Source organism: Papilio xuthus, unplaced genomic scaffold (assembly GCF_000836235.2).
Source record: "Papilio xuthus unplaced genomic scaffold, Pxut_1.1 DF826949.1, whole genome shotgun sequence".
NCBI lineage: Eukaryota > Metazoa > Arthropoda > Insecta > Lepidoptera > Papilionidae > Papilio > Papilio xuthus.
In genome coordinates this window covers 1,531,541-1,553,490 of record NW_013531700.1, presented here as the reverse complement: position 1 = coordinate 1,553,490, position 21,950 = coordinate 1,531,541, and the positions used below count along the sequence as shown (strand labels likewise).

The 21,950-nt window shown below is 33.3% G+C and overlaps 1 protein-coding gene across 1 annotated transcript in view; it reads left to right on the top strand.

Annotated features, from left to right (window-relative positions):
- The window catches only part of kibra (WW and C2 domain containing protein kibra), a 70,571-nt gene that overhangs the window by 24,637 nt on the left and 23,984 nt on the right, over window positions 1-21,950 (top strand). The gene's annotated exons all lie outside the window — the stretch shown is intronic.

Here is a 21,950-nt window from a genome sequence, read left to right as displayed (position 1 = left end):
AAGCAATGCGCGGTCTCCCCGAGAGATAGCGATGGAATGTGATGGTACTGATAACAGCTGATAACATATAAGTGCTCGAATATTGTATCCAAATGAGACTGAGCGTGGAGATATGTTAAATTAATATCGTAAGAGGTTCATAGTTTTGTACTACGAAGCTGTGCTGACCTCTCTTTCAACTCAGTTTTCTGTGTGCGTGATCTTTACAAAACAATTTTTAATATGTCATACACAAAGTTAAAATCTAATTACAAATTACAACAAAACTAATTTATTATCACAGATTAAGAAGATTAGTTCATAGTTTACAATTTAGTGACGATTGAATTGAATAACAGAACTATCTGCAGGACTAAAACTGTTGCGCCAACCCTTGATACAGGATACGATAAGGACAGATGAACTTCTTTGATTAGTATTTAAAAACAGTATAACTACAGTTTACAAAAATTAAACAGATTTACAATCAAATAACAATAATAATAAAATATTTTTTGGAAAGGAAAAATTACAGCCATGATTCAATAATAAAAATTAAAAAGTAAAAGAGTCTTACATTATTATGTTAAACTTACACGGCTTCATTTCTGTTTGTTAATGCTTTACTTTTTCTAGGACAATGAACACTTGAGTAACTTAGCCTTTTCTTTATCGTCACTTGATGTTAAGATAGTTTTAACGTCATCCTGTATATAACCAAAAATATTCATATAGAGCATTTGACTGACGGTACTTTACTGTCAACTGTTAGGAAGAAAATGCGATACTGTGCTGTCGTACTGGCACAACACTAGCCTTACTAAAATGTCGACGTTTATGTCCCGTCACTAACGATTCTGACACTGGAATTTGTTACTAAACTATTTTTTTTATATCATAAGGTAGCAAACGAGCGAGTGGCCACCAGAAAGCGCTGAAATAGCGAAGTGACCGTTGCCCATAGACATACGCAATTGCATATGCGTTGTCTACCTTTAATCGACGGAGGAGAGGATGCACAGAAAGAAAATATTTTCCCTTCCCATGCATCCTCTCATCCGGAAAGTTCACTTTCACTTACTATCCTTTCTTTATAAGAAAAAGGGTGGGAAGCGAAAGAGGACTAAATTAGGCCTCCGGGACTACTAGTCTAACTAGTTATTATTATAGTATACAAATTCAAGGGTCCATTTTATTAGGAATTCTAGGCTCATGTTTCATGTCAACGTTTCGGTAATGCGAATTTATTTGAAACAATACAATCTGTATCCTGTATTAGACATTCTTAGTAATATCAAAAGATTTTATCGTGTACAAAATATATGCACAATGATATTGACAGAATATATTTGCGTCGCGCACGCGGTATTATAGAGTGTTAGGTAAACACGTCACGCGTTTGCAAGTTCGCACTCCGCTGTCCCGTTATCTTGGCGTTTAGTGTAGGCAAGAACTCTGACTTAACTCCCGGATTTGTCTTGATTTTACAAAGAATTCTGTCATGTAAGTCTTATCTAGTCTTCTTATTGTATTTCTTAATGTTTGGGAGAGTTGACGCTAGTGTATGTCCCTTTCAAAGTCTTAATACTTTGTCCCTTTAAAAATAGGAAATAAATATACTTGTTTTATATATTCTATAAAAGTATTTCTAATTAAAGCAAGGTTACATGGTTTATTACTTTGATTGAATTGAAAATCAATTGCCAAAATATCTATAACAAATATACTGGCTGTCGCCTACGACACCCTCCACGTGAAATTAAAAAAATACTTAATTATTAGCCTATGTGTTCTTCCAGACTATGTGCTACATCTATGCCAAATTTCATTGAGATACGTTGAGCTATTACAGCGACATCTTACAAACATCCATATAGAATGCTAAATCATCATCATCATCATCATCAGCTCACTATACGTCCCCACCGAGGGGCTCGGAGATAATAAATGAATGATAAATAAATTAAAATATTTCAAGTTACTCTAATATCAAAGTCGAATTCGACACCCATCATACCAAATGCTGAGCGATCTCGTGACCCATGACATCTCTTCTATGAAGATAACCTACGTTTACCGCTTGACTTGATCGATAACTTATGGAAAAAGTCGCGTTAAATAGCTCACAGTATATCTGACCTTTCACCCTGTTAAACTAGATGACGAAAGGACCCGTATGATATGCGAAATATAATAAAAAAAGAATCATGTCTATCAGATTAGTGACAATCATAAAAAGGTTAAAAAGTAACTTCTAACTGTTACTTACTTACTCCTCTGGCGCATCCCAAAGTGGGTTTTGGCCTCCGACACAAGAGATCGCTAAAGTCGCCTATTTTGCGCCTTCTCCTGCCAGTCCATCGCTTGTATTTCCACCAAGCAGTCTAGTAGCAAGAGCTGAACCTTTAACTGTTGCTTGATGAATTTTTAATGTTGCAAATTAATTTATTTGAAATACAACTTTATTGCCGAAATAGTTTAAATCAGGATGTATTATCTAGAACACTAAAACTCTACTAGACTCTAGTCCTGTCTACCCCACTAGTGACAGAGACTAAAACTGTGACTCGAGACCTGTGATATTTTAATTATCGAATTGAAATATAAAAAAAAGATAAAATCGTATTCGGGAATATGCGTAACGGATATTCGTTGGCGAATGTTTTTCAACACATCGCCTGCATGGCTAATATAGGCACACACTAATTTATATTTCTGAGTAGCGCGGTCCACTCAATAGTTCCGTATAACAGGATTTTGTACTCCGGTTCACTTTGTATTCGGTTGTTTTACATTCCAAAACGCTTAGGTCAATATAACATCACGCGATACCTTATTACGTGGCTAATGTAAATATTTCCTCGTACAGTCGAGGAAATTTATTTCCTACCCATTATCTCGTACTCTAGACGCTCATTCAATCAGGTCGAAAACTTATAGCAACGTACTAGCTTTCTTAAAAAAAACTTAATAAGTAGCCTATGTGCTCTTGTACGATACATGTGTGTCAAATTACAGTGTGATTATACAGCAATATGAAGATGTTCTGGAGACACCTTCTAACAAACATCTATCCATCTTAACATGTATATCTGGATTCATCATCCATTATTAATTGGTAAGTGCTAAGTATTATAGCTCTTACGATGACAGTTTGTTGTACGATCGATCTTAAGTGGGAAGCGAATTTAATTCTTTGACTGTATATACAATGGTTTTAACATCGCATAACACGTAATTGGTCAGTTATATCATTAAATAATTTTGTATTGTAATTCAAAAGTTTTGTCGGTCTGTGTTGTTACTAATACGGTCACAAAAAACCTTTCTACTTTCACAATTTTAAGTTTACAATATGACGAGCGTTTCCACTGCTAAAACACATCAATAAAAATGTTTTTATCATACTTTATTAACAGAATAAGAAAGACAAGAATTAGTTTTTGTCATCAGCAAAAAAATATGCAAAATATTCCCCCTTACTCAGCACAAGCCGGGGCCGGAATTTCGTGGACTTGGTAAAATTCCATAGCGTACCAGTAAAGCTGATTACATTATCTCTATCTCTGCATACTAATGTCTATCTTATTCCGTACACATATGGTTTACTTTAACTCAAGTGGGACAGGAAAATAACGCGACAAGAGATTAGCCGTGCGTACTAGATATCGTGGACACCGCAGTTTAGATTCGGACGGAAAAGCTTCGCATACCGATTAAATACATAATTAATAAGCTGAATATGATTTTTATAACAGACTTATAAACAAAACAGAGCGTCCGTGGCTCAGAGGTTAAGCACTTGACTTGCAATCTGTAGGTCCTGGGTTCAAATACCGCTATTTACCAATGTATTTTGATTTACATATGTAATTATTTTTAGACATTATTAGTGAAAATCCTTTGGCGCGAATGACAAGTTTTCGTTATAAAGTTCAGTGTCAGAATGAATAGTGAGGGGACACAAACGTCGATATTTTAGTAAGGCTAGTGTTGGGTTACACTGCCACATTTACGGATTTTCTTCCTAACATCATGAAGTTTGATTGGTTTACAGGTTATTAGATGTTAATATAACTGTTGATGTATCTGAATTTGTTTATGTGTTCTCTTAGCTCATTCAACTATCTCTTGCCTAGAAATTTGCCTCGTATTTAGTATACGCAACAGTAAAGGCAGGATCCGTAACATCCTACCTTCAATAGCGATATCACTTCGGTTGCAATAAAAAGACATGTAAAACAATTGAAATCAAATTAATCCTCTTATACCATTCATTGAATATACTCAAAGTCGGTTATTACGTAAAATAAACTGAAGTTAACCTTGATGCTAAAAAGTTGTACTATCGACTCGTGGGTCCTGTTTACAAATAAACACTGAGATACTACAACTCTTTCAGACTATACAAATTACGTTAAACAAAGAATTTCTCATAAGTTACTCTTGGTACTAAGTTACTTATCTAATAGAGTAAATGGTAATATGTTGTTAAACCTTTAGAATGTATGTTTTCTGCCAATCTTGGTGTCCTTCAAGAAGCGACCGTCTCAAAGGCCGGTAACTTATCTGCGGTTCCTCTGATATTGCTGATGTCCATGGGCGTCGTTGAACGCCTTGGTGTTCCCGCTGCTCGTTTTTTTGTTTGTTGGTATCACCAGAGCGTCTCAACGAATCTCGATGTCTGGAAGAAGACAGGCTACATATTAAGTTTTGATAATACCGCGCGGACGAAGTTAAGGGCAAAAGCTAGAGTAATGAGTCAATTTGATTTACCGGAACCATTTTTTTTTAATATTAGCAGATGTTTTTTTGTAAATTTACTAATATTTCTTTTACCATTCCAACTAAGCTCTATGCTTGTGCTAGGATATGGTTTAATAGTCGAATGGCGGGATTCGAACCCCCGATCTCGTGATCGGAAATCCGTAACCTTAACCATTAGGCTATTGACGTTAATGCAATTTTTTTCAAAATTTTTATTTTGCAATTGATGTTTTAAAAACATTTAGATTTGATTTTGTAAAAAATAGGACATTTTTATTTTATTATTATATCTAAAAGCCAATATTATGTTGTAATCACTTGTGTTGTGGAATGTATGAAATCCGGAGACTTGTACGTAATACGATTAGATTAGTCATTAAAGAAATAATAGTTGCTCGGATGACGTCATCTCGTGTAAAATTCCGCTGATATCGTATTGATTAAATTGCTCGCAGATGTTTTGGTATAAAACGAAGCGAAGACATTCTAATGCTATATAAAACTTGTATGGTCTGCGAAACATGAGATTCTAATATAAATATTTGTCAGCATTTTACAAATCAAATACTTGCTTTGATTATCAAACCAAAGACAAATAAAGTACGGATATACAAAGATACACTTAATTTTTTAAATTAAATTTTCAGTATACTTCATACTCTAGCTATCGCCCGCGACTCCGTCCGTGCGGAATTTAAAAAAGCATAATTAGTAGCTTATGTGTTCTTCCAGACTATGTTCTACATCAGTGTCAAATGTCAGTTAGAACCGTCAAGCCGTTCCGAAGATACCTTCAAACAAACATCCATCCATCTAAACATTCGCGTTTATATTACTAGCTGCCGCACGCGACTCCGTCCGCGTGGATATATAAAAAACTTTATTAGTGTAGCCTATGTATTTCAGACTATGTTAGACAGTATACGTATGCCAAATTTAATCGAGATCTGTTCAGTCGTTCTAGAGATATCTTCAAACACCCATCCATCCATCCACATCACATCCATCCAAACATTCGCATTTATAATATTAGTAAGTTAAATAAAAAGCAGCTCTTCAAGGCATAAATTCGAAAAAAAAATAGTATCCTATGTCCATCTCCTGGCTCTGAGCTATCTCCTCACCAATTTTCAGCCATATCGGTAAAGCCGTTCTTGAATTATAAATAGTGTAACCAACACGACTTTCTTTAATATATTTAATAAGATAAGTAAGATAAAAATCTAGAGACTTCCTATTAATTATTCAAACAATATAAAATCCTAATATAGAGATGGTATTTCACCACAAATTCCATGCCATAAACGGTAGCAACAATTGTATATCGCATCCTATGTTACGTAAACAAAGTAATACCAACATGGTCCTAGCATATAAAAATTCGCAGCGCCATCTGCCGGACTATAATAGCCTCACGGTAGCATCTACGTGACACTATGTACACTGCAATACAAAAGATACTTGCGAACCGGGAACGAAGAACTAAACGATTTAGACCCTTATAAATAACACCATAAGACTCACCATAGTGTCTAAAATGATAGTTCTGTACTGTCGTGTACACTGTTAAAAAGGCTCTTAGTATGGATGTGCGTCCTTTGTTTGCGCAAGGATAGAGCGGGTACTAGAGTTAGGAGTATTTGGCAACGTCTAACCACATACGTGACGTAAATTTTATCAGCAAACATGTTTAAATAGTGTTTTTGCACTTTATATTGCTTTGGAAATGTACGAGGTTGTAGGTTATTATTTTATTGTTTTGTACAGCATTGTACATTTCATAACATTCCAGAATATTGCAGTTTGACTTTTGTAACATTAAGAAAATTCTTATTGTTGTGGGAAAATGCGTTACGCCATTTTAAAGATCTCAACGCCTAATTTACGAAAAAAACAAAAAAAAATTGCTAATTTTTTGTAAGATTTAATTACTATATTAGTAATTAAATTGCACTTTAATTATTAAAAACAATCGGGAACCATTAAACTTTTATTTTCCAATGTCGAAACTCTATTACAAAACCATATTCTTGTCTCTTTTTTTTTGAAAAGGATTAAGAGATATATCTTTATATATATAATTCTTCTGTGAGTGTGTATGTCACTGAACTTCTCTCAAACGACTGGACCGATTTTGATGAAATTTTTTGTGTGTATTCAAGGGGACCTGGGAATGGTTTAGATTCACAATTTTCATCAAATATTAACTTCATATTCATTTATTCAAATTAAAGACGTGTTGACAGGACAACGTCTGTCGGGTCCGCTAGTATATATATACTATTGTACAGTTGTGAACAGTTAAAACACAGTCAGAATATTTAATTTTAGAAACGAAGTACAACTCAAAAATAACGTTTTATATATAAAGTTGTGTAACATCAATGCAACTTGTCTCACGTGTTCGCGGCCTGGTTTTTTCGCCATATTCCAGTTTCGACCATCGAAAATGCTATTTGCATATAAACGGGTATCACCAGTTAATAAAAACATGACGATAGGAATTAGGTTGATGCAGTTTCCGCTGTTAAAACAATTTATCTAATTGATGTCTGATCGATAAGAATTCCAATCTTTAGTTACTATCTCCATTGATGATAATACTTACTACCAAGTGGTCCTAGCACGAAAATTGCGACAAGCGTCTTCATATCATCACGGTCAATATGTCAAAATTAGTATGTGATTTTTTGTATCCTGATATTATCGAGTACGAGAAGATACTTGTTACAAATATTCATGATAGGTCCACAGGTAATATTGCTTAAATAAGAGTGGTTTGGTAGTAAAATTTGAAGGTTAGGTTAAACTTGCAACCTTGTTCTCCTTGTGTTTGGGTTTCTTAAGTAAGTATTCTTACTCGTTCAACCATGAGACGCCCACGGCACAGGCCTTAAATATCGCCACAATGATAGGTCCTGTGCTACCCGTATCCAGGATACTCCCTACAAATCTCTTATTGCAGATTAATTGTTTAAAAGTATAAACATAGTATAAAGACAAGTGACATACGAGTATGACATTATCCTGTAACTGGATAGCTGCCATGTGATACGAGTACGCTTCGCGGAAACGAGATGTATCGGGAACCTTCCGCGAAATTACATCTTACTATTACTCCCTCTTTATAAAGTAAACGGGAATTTAGTAGTTACAATAATCAGACTTGTGTGCTGTGACGTCATTAGCTAAGAAATATTGGTAAGGTCAGTTTAACAGTGGTGGCCAGCAATAACAATTGTTGCACGAAGCGGTGTAGTACCACTATCAGAAGTAAAAGACAGGTGTGAAGTGAATTCCGCGTTTCGTCTGATGACTTCCGAGATCTAATTTTAGTCCCCTTACCCGTCCCAGCTTCCTACCCTTTTTTGTAAAGGAAAAGATGAGAAGAGGAAATAGACATGACTGAGGATGGGATGCATAGAAAGGGAAAATATTCTCTTTCTGTTTCTCTTTTAATCCACTCGTCTCTCCTCCGTCGATTAAATATAGGCAACGTATTTGCAATTGTAGATGTCCATGGCGAGCTGTCGCTAAGCTATTTCAGCGAATTCAGGTGACCGTTAGCTTTTATATATTAAATAATTCCAGCTTGCTAACTTCACGCGCTTTCGAGAAAAAGGTTCTTGACAGACAGACTGACAACAAAGTAATTCTATAAGGGTTCTGTTTTTTTCCTTTCGAGGTACGGAACCATAAAAAAACAGTTATTTTCAAATCTAGTTTGGTTAAATCATTTTATTGACAGATCGTGTAATTCAAAATAATGTCATATAAGTATCATTAAATAAATATAATTTTATATTGGTATCTGGGTCAATACACTCGTAATATGAAACTTCGAAAAATTATAAGAAATAAAAATCGTAAACCTAATTATATCGGAATGTTTCTGAGTATTTTCGTAACTCTTTTGTTTTAGTATGATCATCATTGTTAACTTTCGGGGCGTCTGTTGACATAATGATGTCACCTTTGTTATAATATTATGCTAACAAACGGCCCTATATTTACTTTTTAATCTCATCTTGGCTACACATGCGTCATACGACTATTTCCTCTTTATTTAGTTGCTTAACCATTGAATTTAGATACATACTGTATTGCATTCAAACGAATTATATTCAACGCACCAACAACGATGAGAGGATACGAATATTTTTCGCTAAAACTTGTGATTTTCAAAATTTCTTGTTTACATTTTACAAAATAATTCAGACTATGCTCTTCATACATGCTAAATTTCATCGAGATCCATGCAGCCGTTCTAGAGATACCTTTTAAAAACATCCATCCATCTAATCATTCGCATTTATATTAGTAAGATTATTATTTGTACTTATATATTTTGGAAATAAATTTTCAGCCAATGTCGTCATAAGTAACGCCCCTAGCTTTATTGTCAACTAAGATTTATACGTCTTGCCTTTACAATTATTCAAATGTAGAACCATAACAAACGCTAATACATATTTAATTGTCCACACCCTGAATATTTTATGATAACAACTGACTGTGGTACAATTTCAAAAATGCTTTAAAAAAAAAAACTACCCACACCCGACCTACCGAAATCGTTTGGAAAAAATATGACCCTTTTTTGTATGTTCCTTAAAGTTTAAAACCGCGTAATTGTTTTTGTGGGTTTCGTATGTTATTTTTGGTGGTACGTATAATTTGTTGTGTTTTGATTGTGATGATGGATAATTGGTGGTTGGTGCGATCATTATGTCTGACCTGGGACGTTCCAGGAATCAAGGTCGTCAAGTAGAGATGTGTTTAAATGAATCCGGGCTTAAAGTAATATTTGAAATATAATTTGGTAATAGAAACTAAATATACATAATCCCATTTTTTAATACTAGATAATTTTTGAAATTTTATTGGTTTCGATAGTGGAGACCCATGTTCAAATTTACTATTGTTCTGATCTAACTGATTTCAATACTAAGAGTCTTTAATTTAGCGCTAAAAGAGGCATCTAGTGTAGATTTTCATGGATAAATTTTTCTTAAGGTGTTGTTTAAGTAATTATAAACGTAGTAAATAATTTTCTGTAGGATATTTAATATTAAATCGACTTAAGGTACATCACTAGTTCGATATATTTTTGGAACAGGTGAGCAGGAGGGTTTTAGCTCCCAGATTTTTTGTGAAATTGATAACTATAGGGCGAGATATTTCGGGATGAACAAAAAATGATGGTTTTAACTCAGCCCATGTCTGAACATATGGTATTCGATTTTAACTTATAGCTGTTCAACATACGAAAGTTTGTAAGCAAATGAACGCTACATAAAATACTACATTTAACAGTGGTAGAGCCCGCTTTAACATCTTCGCGCGAATTGGCCCGGCTCGCCCGGTGAAATATACCACGACCATACATAAGACAGGCGTCAAGTGGAAGCAATTTCGCGTTTCGTCTGATGAGTGTGCGTCCCGGAGGCCTAATTTAGTCATCTTTCCCTTCCCACCTTTTTTCTTATAAGGAAAGGATGGGAAGTGGGAGTGGACTTTCCGGATGAGAGGATGCATGGAAAGGGATTTTTTTTTCTTTCTGTGCATCCTCTCCTCTATCGATTAAAGGTAGGCAACGCATGCAATTGCGTATGTCTATGGGCAACGGTCACTTCGCTATTTAAGCGATTTCAGGTGGCCGCTTGCTCGTTTGCCACCTTATGATGTATTAAAAAAATATTATAATACACATATTGTCATCTCTTACCTTCTCTTTGTAGAAAAAGAGATGACAATATGTATTTATTCGTAACCAATAGTAGTATTGACCTTTTAAACTCTTGTCAGTCACTGTAAAAGGCTATCAAGAAAGTCACAACTCAATATGTCTTTCGGAATTGGAATTCGTTATTTCCGTACTTTTTTTTCCGGAACTTATTACATTCAACTGAAGTTTACTTAAATTATGATGTATTATCTTACAGGAAAATGTGTTATATTTCCTCAATTTTAGTAAGTTTATATTTATGTTGGACATTTCAGTGACATTTCAAGCTTAATTTATTTCTTCGCTCATCACGTGCCTTAAAAACACACACAAAATGCCCTATCGTTGATACTTCGTTAGGTCTGTTCCATGTCAACTCTTGCTATCGTCCATGCAACTTTTCTAACTGGATTTATGTCTTAAGATTTGTTTGGTACTCGTGAATATAAATTTACATACCTAAAAACATATTATCACTCTCAGTTCCCTTGAAAAAGCACAAGGCAAGCGAACAATTGGTCACCTAGATTCGCCGAAATAACAACTGCTCATAGACATACGCAATTACAGATATGTTGCTTAGCTTTAATCGTTGAAGGAAGGGATACACAGAAAGAAAATGTTTCCTCTACCTATACCCCTGCGTCAAATACACTTTCCCTTTCCATCCTTTCCGTATAAAAAAAGGGTGGGAAGAAAACTAAAAATTAAGGCTCCGGTACCGCACTGAGCAGAAGAAACGCGGAATGGCTTCCACTTCACTGTTTTCTGTATGGTCGTGGTATTTTACCAGGCGAGCATTCGTGCACGAGATGTTGTGCTGGCATCAACCACTGTTAAAAACATGTTTCGCCAGTGAAAATACATGCTCTGTACTGTTAGGAAGAAAATCAGACACTTGACTTTGTAACGAAAGGATTCTAACTAATAATGCCTAAAAATACAGACTAATTAATCTACATATATCCGCTTTATAAAATATGTAACGACATTTAACACTCGTATAAATTGTTACGTTATAAATATAACAGGTTTTATATCAAGTTACGTTAACTCGTTGCAATTGTCAAGTACAGTGATTGTAATTTCAACGTTCAACAGGATGAAACTAATTGATTTAGCTATTTATAACTTAATTGGTGCGCAAGAGACGAAGCGGTGACTAACACTACGTACTGCGGATCTATAGTTTAATTGATTTTATTATGTGCAAATGTTACATTACTTAATTGCCACACTCAGTCGTCGGTCACCAAGAAATGCTCGATTACCGTTGGTTTCTGAGATGAAAATCCCCATATAATACATATTGTTATCACTGTTTTGTCTCTGTTTTATTCTGGTATTGCCGATGTCCATGGCCGTCGTTGAACACCTCGGTGTTCCCACTGCTCGTTTGCTCCCTTCTGTTATAAAAAAAATGGCCTCAGAAATCTACTATTATTATAGTAAGAAAGTTTTGTATTGAAACATTGTTGTCTATCTTTTTTTTCAAATAGAATGACAAAGTGTGTCCATAAAATTCCTATTTAAATTAAAACCTACCATATGGTCATAAGTTAAACAGCATTACGATAGCTCACTAGCGCCCTCATGTCACCGTCAAAAAGTGTCACGAAATCTACATCGTAATCATTTCTAAATATGTCAGTATAAGACGGATAATATTTGATGATTTTTGGTCTATTTTTTGCTTAACAATATTTAAACTTGTCTTGTTCAATGCTCAAGGGCTTAATGAATTTAAAATGTAATAGTGTGAACCATAAATAAAACTTATGGTCGGCTACCAGACTACGCCCCCCATGTATAGCGGATTATTGCTCAAAGACAAAACTTGTTATTTTATATCATACATATTCATATGAGGTTTGAATTATTTGTTGATAGATTGCATCTTTGGATGGATTAAATTACATTTACTTACTGTACTTTGTTGAATTTGACTACCTGGAAAAACAATCATTAATCATCATCATCATCATAATCAGCTTAAATTTGTCCACTGCTGGACGTAGGCGTACCCCATCGTTTGCCACAATGCTCTGGTATTGTCGTTAAACTGCGTCCATACCACCGGAGGACGGGCAGCAGCGTCCTTAGGTTACGGTGGAACTACTGCGATCGCCAACCCGCCTGCCAAGCGTGGCGGTAATTGGCACAATTGGATTATGAAGGTTTGAAATTAACTTCCAAATAAAAACTTACGACGCAACACTAAGACTGCATTATTTATATCAGCGTAACGCCGACTGTTTAGAGTAGACTATAGGGCTGTCAATTTTTTGAGTTTGCATGATACATCTACGTTTATTACATTGGCAACCCTAACCGAAGTGACCGCATTCCTAGCTACATTGTGCGACCCAAGCGCTCGTTTATCATAAACTATTGTTTTGTCTATCATTTTCCGAACAATTTGTATCGATACGAAGCGCAACACAAGTTTGTCTACTTATTCTGGGTACTACGTTTTGCTTATTAAATTTCAAATGTTAACACTTTCGCCCCTGATACTGACCGTACGGATTTAAAAGCAAACTTAGTAGTTAATAGCCTATGTGTTCTTCTAGACTATGTTTATCCCACATCTATGCCGATTTTTATCGAGATTCATGCAGCAGTTCTGGAGATATACTTTTTAACAAACAGCCATCTAAAGATTCGCATTTATAATATTAGTAAGATGAGGACATCTTATTTCCCCTGTTTGAATTCACATTCAAATGTATCTATATAACATACCGTATATAAAGTTTAGCATATTGGAAAACTAATTTTAGAACAGAATGATATTATTCATCATAAAATCAAATAAGGCATTAATAAATAACTGTTGCCAGCGACCTGTAATAAAAAAAAATAGTATTTCTTCGCTGCGATGTAATTATGAACAAACTGTATTATTACAGAACAGAAATATTCCTAAATCAATTTCTTATTCAACATTGAACTTGCATGAAGCGATACAAAAGCGGCTCTTTATAGCATTACACCATCCATAAGTTAGTGAAGTTTACTAGAAGATAATTTATTATACCTAGATACTGCCTTGATTATGATATATCTACTACCTATTACATCCAGAGAACCTTGTGGGCATTCAAGGATGTTATGTCAATTTTATGATCACCGTCTAGAATTTTTTTAACCTGTTAACGAATATTACGGCTAGTATATAAGAGTAGGGGGTAAACGATCAGCGGGAACACTGAGGTTTCATCGACGCCCATAGATATCTGCAAGACTAGATGAACCGCAGATGTGTTGCCGGCCTGTGATATGGTTGTACTACATGCACGTATAATGTTGAATAAATTGTGTTAAACAAAGATTATTAATGTCGATATCTTCAGCTTTTTATATTGAAAGTGTAGTCATAATTACGTCGTAGTACCGCGATTCCATAATTACGACAAAAATAAAATGATTCCATACAACATTATGATAACTACACACAATTATGTGAATCTCGATTTCTTCATAAATATTCAAATAAATTGCGTTTACATGGTTTACATTAAAACGTAACTTGCCTAGAATATGTACTTATTTTCTGTATCCTCACAAGATTTTGCAAATAGTAACTTGAAATGCATTTTTCTTCATCTTTTACGTAATGATTAAATTGTAATTCGTAGCGTCAATAGCCTAATGGTTAAGGTTACGGATTTCCGATCAAGAGGTCGGGAGTTCGAATACCGCCATTCGACTATTATAACCACAAGCCTACAGCTTCATTGGAATGGTATAAGAACTATTAGTAAATTTACAAAAAAAATCTGCTAGTTTTTTTCTAAAAAAAAAAGATTTTTATATATATTAAATCAAATCAATATTAGATAATATTTTGGTCCTAAGCTAGTTTATTAAAAACGAAAATCAGACTAATATTATAAATGCAAATGCTTGGATGGATGTTTACGTTTGATAAGCCAGCGCTTGAACACGATACCACCTGGTGTTAGTGGAGATTTGGTCGAAAGATGGTACGCGCTAGCTTGGATGTTTGTAAGAAGGTATCTCCTGAACGGTTGCATGGATCTCATTGAAATTGGGCATAGACGTAGAGCATAGACGATTTTTTTTTTTAAATTTCTGACTGAAAAGTTAGCGGGCCATAGCTATTATATGCAGCTGTTATATGATTTGACAGATAGAAACCATTGATTTCTTTGCAATCATTAAAACATCTTGATAGTAAGTAAAGCATTAACATATCTCTGTTATAAATTGTTAACGTCCACACATTTGTCATATGGATATATACGATATATCTCATCTCCATGCTACCGTAGTTCCAATACAAGCAAATTTAAATATTTGATTATTATCTTGATGTAAATGATACGATTCCTATGAATAATAGGAATTAACACGGCCCTTTACTAATCTTATTTACGTCAAATTTATAACGATTTGTAAATTTAAAAAAAAAGATAAAAAATTATAAGCTTAATTTTTTTTGTAGGGAATCTACTAATTCAAATTCAAATAAATTAATCTTACTATATTAGTAATATTATAAATGCGAATGTTTAGATGAATGGATGGATGTTTGTTTGAAAGTATCTCCAAAACGGGTGAATGGATCTAGCCGAAATTTCGTGTAGATGTAGAATAGTCTGGAAGAACGCATAGCCTACTTAATAAGTTTGTTTTTAAATTTGCAGCCGACAGTTAGGAATAAATAAGATATAGTTTTTTTAATTAAAAACAAAATAAATTACATTTACAACAGACCAATTAAAAACAGAAAAAATGTTTTCGGCTAATTGGAATAGGCTAAACTTATTTAAAAAATTGTTAAGGTCATAATTACCCAATATTATATAAGTCAATTCAAATCTAGATTTCCATTGCTTTAAAAACGTAAAAAAAAAAATAAAAAAAAAACAAAAGAACGCAATAAAACATCTGAAGGAATTTATTAAAATCTCTCTTCATAATAAACACATTCACATGAGAGTCATCTTTCATATTTAAATACCATTTGAATGGTATGAATACATTTCACTGACACGTGTGAGGAGAGTCATACATTTGGTATGTATGGAATGGGGACCATTATTGTTGTATAAAGGTAAGCTTTGATGTATTCAAGTTTGTATGACATCGCTTAGCTTTTATTACACACTAGCTGTAACCCGCAAACTTACGCGCGTAATTAGAAAATCTTATTTAGTAGAAATAGAAGTAGAATGTAGTCTGGAAGAACATATAGGCTACTAATTAAGTTTTTTTTAAGTCTGCGCCACAATTAGTGTCCTTTTTTTTGGTATCGGGGGGGGGGGATCTTCGTAAGATACCCTGCCTTTGGGGGGAAAGACAGGGTTATGTGAGATTCTTACTCACTAAAACCCCCTCGGTGGCCAACCTCAAGTGCGTCTGCGAGGGTCCCGGGATCTCCAAAGGAACGCAGTGTCCTACTATAATTATTTTTTTAACCAGATACCTATTAACAAACATTCATCTAAATATTCACATTTATAATATTAGTAAGATTTTGTAATTCTGGTTTGTTTGAAACTATTACGGGCTATACTCAATCTTGTAGTTAATTAATCTTAATGATTAATATAAAGCATTAGACATATTTTAATGAATTTTTAATGCTATAAAATATAAAAATGCACTTCAGCCAAATCTCTTTAGTTATGGACGTAAAACATTCTCCGTAAGATTAACGAGGGGCGACGTTTATCAAGAGACGGTCGACGTGGAATTTTAAGAAGCTTTCGACACCGTCCACTCGGTAGCTAAAACATTCACCTCGTAATCAGTAAACATATTTTATAAAGTCTTTTGGTAATGCTTTTATAAGACAAATGTAGATCGATATTTTTCAGATGTGTTGACAATTATTTTATGTTTTTTGATAACTTCTGCGTCACGAAGGCCTAATTTAGTCCTCTTTCTCTTCCCATCCTTTTATTTATAAGGAAAGGATGGGAAGTCGAAGTGGACTTTCCGGATGAGAGGATGCATGGAAAGAAAAAATGTTTTCTTTCTATGCCATTTCTTTTTATGCCATATTTCTTTCGTTTGCCACGTTATGTTTTAAAAAAAAACTTCTTGTGAAATTTTTCCATGTACCAAATAAAGGTAATATACGATAAATGTGTTCGTAAATTTGTAAGCAATTTAGATTTTTGTCAGGAAACAATTTTACTGTATAGATTTGTATAAAATACTATCTGTTGACCGCGACTCCGTCCTAAAAAAAATATTTAATAGAAGCCTCTGTTTTTCCTGCCTATTTTTTTTATAATAGACGAAAGCGAACGAGTAGCGGGAACACCGAGTTGTTTAACGACGCCCATGGACATCAGCAATGCTATGCTAAATTTCAGCGAGATCCGTTCACTTACGTATAATACCTTCTAACAAAAATCCATCCATCCATCTATCTAAAATTTTATAATAGTATTATAATAAGATTACTTTAATCAAATGAACTTTTCTCCGTAGAAATGTTGATTTTAAGACAAAGAACTCAAGTAAAATTGTAGTTTCACTTTACATTATTTACTTACAAATTAAATTCTTTAACCAATTAACGTACAACTGATATTAAACTGCAGAATGCATTTAATACCACAGTGTAGGGATAATAAATCATTATATTAGTTGCTATGGAAACTACTGGTTATTGATTTACGCTGTGGCTACCTGGAAACTTTTTATAAAGTTGTTGGGAACATTTTTATGCAAATAATAGACAGGATAAAGATTGTTATCGCTGATGATACGTGATTGCTTTATTTTGCAGATAAACCTTTGCTAATATTTATTAATATACTATGAATTTTAAAATGTATTGAACAAGTTTAGAAAATTGTTATTACGATTATCTTACTAATATAAAAAGATCCATCCAGGATGTTTGTTAGATATCTTAAGAACAGCTCAATAGATCTCGCTGAAATTTGGCACAGATCTAGAATATAGTCTGTAAAAACACATAGGCTACTAAGTTCTTTTTTTAAATTCCGAGTGGACGGAGTCGTGGATAAAAGCTAGTATTAAATAAAGGTAAGGTATGGTATAGAATTCTAAAATATGGTATTTCGATACTACGATTTTACCCAATCATTGTTAGATTGTGTGAATGAGGATACGTCGAGTCAGAAGGAAATTAATTTAGATATGACGGCTGATAGGAAGACTTCGTCCGAACAGAGATATGGTGATACTACAATTTCTTGCAATTCAATTTAAAAATTATATGCTCATGTCAACGTATATTTAATTATTTTAATAACCACAAATAGCTCATCTGAAGAGCATTAAATTTTACAAATTACATCCCACAGAATCTATAATTGTATAGAAGCTTGTGAACAAAATTATTAAAGTTATTATTAGGCCCCGCGGAATATCGGCATCTTTTTTGTTCTTACCAGCCAGTCGCGCAATGAATAGCCTTTAATAATGTAGTTCTATTTATGAAAATTATAATTAAATAGCTAGTCCTTTTCACAATCATGATTCTATCCAGCCAGTGTTGCTTTCGATTTATTTATAAGTATCTTGCAAAAAAAAAAACTGAATATAGGATATGTTTCTTTTACTGAACTCTAAATACTGATTTGAATTTGGAATCAAAAATATTTTTATTAAATTCTGACATCATAATATTAATTTTATACAAACAATATAATAATTTAACGTTTTACGTTCGTAAAAAAGAGGACTCAAACCATCTAATCAATGTTGTTTTGAAGAAAATTATAATTTATGATATTATAAAATATTTTTCAAAGAATGCAATCATAATAATTATGTCATTTATAGTCTGTATATCTTTGACATTTGATGATGAGATTTCGGCACGCGCGAAAACACAATTATACTTCTTATTATCATAAATATTATTTGCTTGACCTTCAATAACGTGACTTGTATTTAATAAGCTTAATACGTTTGGGGTTTCTTATTATGCAAAGATTTAACTACAAAAAATATATTTTATAAAATATATTTTTTGTTTCAATTTTTAACGAAAAATTCGAAAGCCTTTAAAAAAAATACAAAAATCTTTACATGTAAACTCATTTGTCAATTCATGTTATTTATATTACTTTATAAAATCGTCCAGTTATATGACCTTATCCGATTAAAATTGTATAAAAAAATCCAATCCGCTAAAACGTAGCCCCAAATACCAAAGGAAAACGATCGTATGATCCCCAAAAGCTACTTGTTTGTATTGGATACTTGAGCAATTAAATTTTATTCATACAGTGTAATGCATACGAGGAGAGATATTCGGTTTCCTGCGCTTCGAACGCCCGCGAGCACATGTGTACACCGCATTACACCATTTTGACTGTTGCTTTTTACTTGTACAGTGCACCACAAAAGTGCTATATCAGTTTGTTACCGAATTATGTTAATCCTTTTTTTCCTCTAACTTTCCTATGAATTTCCAGACGCAATTCATGTTATCTTTGTTCATATTAATTTTGAATAAGGCAAAGTAACGCCACTATCAATGACTCACCTTCGGTGAAGTAGATAGTTGGAGATTGAATATATTTAAAATTTATTAAATTGTTTATTTTGGTGCAATAGTATCTTTATGTGATGTTTTTGTTTAGGTGTAATATGTTAGTGATATAATTTGCAAATGGAAACAATATTAATAAATTTTGTTTTTGTTTCAGGTAAATATTTTCTAAATTCGTCACATCCTGTGTATGTATCTCTTCATATTCCCTCAGAAAATGCGTCACCCTATACTCTACATGTACACAAAAGAATCTAATAGATTAGAATTTAAAATATTCGAATAAAAATATTTATGTTACTGACTGTACTTAACGCTCGTAAACCGAAGAATTCCGAATGATAAACATTCCACGCGTTTTATTTTAAACCACTACACTTCTTTGGTGCATGCGTTCACGGCTCTTTGTAATTATGCTGCGTTCCGAAGTTTTTTTTTTGTTATATAAAAATGTATTTTTACGGAATGTATCTGCTAGCAATTATTCTCTATGGCCTCTAAGTGGTGTTGAGTGGAATTACGTAGATTTATGTGAGTGCCACTTGTACCGTTATAAATTACTGTAGCATTCTAAAGCGGCTTCGTTTACGTAGATCTGTGGAAGCAGTGAAGACTAGACCTTTGATTCAATTGCATTTTAGAACGATCTATTTATAGTTCTGTCAAGTCTTATCTATAGATAGTGGAACGAATTATATTATTATTATTTATACTGCAATTTGATACGAGACTTGTCATTTAAGTCTTGACTATGAATAATGTTTTTTTTATAATTTAAATATAGAAATAAAACTTAACATAATAACTGCCAGTGCTTAAGTAAAACTAAGGGCTTCAGTTACATAGTAGTTTTTTTTACTTTCCTTTATATACCGCCTAGTCAATCAACAATGATAAGGGGAAGGCATTGGCTTCTGAAATACACGGCTCAGTCCTAGTTCAGGAGCCAAGGTCCTACAGAATTGCGTAAATGAGTATTACAAAAAAACATTTATTTATTAATCCTCCTAAATATCGTACAAACATTGCTATTCTCTTTTTAAAAAATTTCAAATTAATTACAAAAAATATCTAAAATCTCGCATTTAAGCGTATCCATTATTTTCCATCAGTCTATTTGAATAACAATCAGAGCTTAGTGGCCGTCAATCGTTCACACAAAGCGTCATTTAACGCTATCTTATCTATGGCGTAGCTCGGTAGCCAGTCCCATTGTCCCTTACTCTCCCTCATAAATTATAAACTTCCTCCTACGACCACATTCCTTTTATTTTATAGCTACTAGGTATTAAAAAACTTCGACTTCATTTCATTGCACATATAATACGGGAAAGAGTTTGACGAGATAAAATGAAGCATATATGCTCTGATTTTATCTTTAATTTATGTTTGTTCATTTCATCTAGATTCGTTGAGTCGTTCTAGTCACCTAGTAATTAACATTCATACTTTTAGAAAGAAAATCCAAAAATGTGTCAGTGTATTGACTCAACACTAGCCTTACTAAAATGTCGACGTTTGTGTCCCCTCACTAATCATTCTGAGACTGGACTTTGTAACGAAAGCAAGTCATTGGCGCCAAAGGATTCTAATTAATGTTTAAAAATACATACATCTTTTTACTTTTTAAAACTATAAAACAAAAAGTTGTTACATAATTTATGTTATCGGAGAGTTTGTACAAAATTAAAGTTTTCATTGTTCATTTATGTAAATTAACTGCAGTTAAACTTATCTGAATTTTTACGTAAACAACAAGATAATTAAGATTTAAGATTTTTTTTTGTTGATAATCTCTGAACAAATTTTAATATTCGTTTTATATCTTCTTTGTTATTTTTAAAACAACTTAAAAGCTTTACGTTTTGAAATATTGAATGAACATAATATTTTAATCTGTTGTTTGTTATTATTAAGACAATAACTTGGTTTTAAAGCTTTCTTTGAATATATTTCGTGGAATGGAATGTTGTTACAATCAGTCATTTGTTATGGAAGCATCTTTGTTTAGATAAATTTAAGTGGTTAAGCTCCCTATCTAAGCTTTTAATACGTTACTAGAAATATATCCAAATTATTATCTTACGTTTTTACATTATTACAGCAAAAAAGAAATATACAAAACATATTATATTAAAAACAGAACACCACCGGCTGCGGAATCCCGTGACTCAAGTCGAACTTCGACGAAGTTGTCAACCATATTTGATCGTTTAGAATTCGCTTTCCACGCAAACCATGGGTTTCTGCCACCAAGATTTTTGTGTAAAATATTTCGCCATCCCTGTGTCAAGACTGAGATAACAGTATATTTTAATTATTTTAAATGATCACTAATGACGTTGATGTCTTTTAAACTGTGATGTTATAGTTCAATACTTACTAGCTGTCGACCGCGAATCCGTCCGCGCAGAGATAAAAATTTAAACTTAACTATCAGGATATGTGTTTCCTTAGATAACTTCAAACAAACATACATCCAAACACTCGCATTTATAATGTTAATAGGGAGTAAGATGCACGGTTATTATGTTAAAACATGTATCTATTAAATGTTTTAATATAAAAGTAAGCGGTGTCCATTCTTTAAATTTAATGTCAACTTTACGATCTGGTTGTAGTTTTTCGTGTCACAATTTATCATACGGTGTAAGGTATGCAGATTTCCTTTTAAGATGTCATAAAGAAACCGTTGTACTTAACGATACGTTCGTATTCTTGTCGAATAACCAACATTTCAGAGTTTACGATCCAACGGTTTTAAATTTGAATTACAATTAATTATTTTTTTTAATTTAATACCCCTCTTTCAAGCGAATGACAAGATGACTGATAAGATTAAATAACATTGTCAGTTGTTAGTTTCATACGTAAGTTACGACTTACGAGAACCTTCAAGAAAAGAGCGTATACCCTTAAAAGCCGGCAACACATCTGCAGTTCCTCTGACGTTGTGGATGTCCA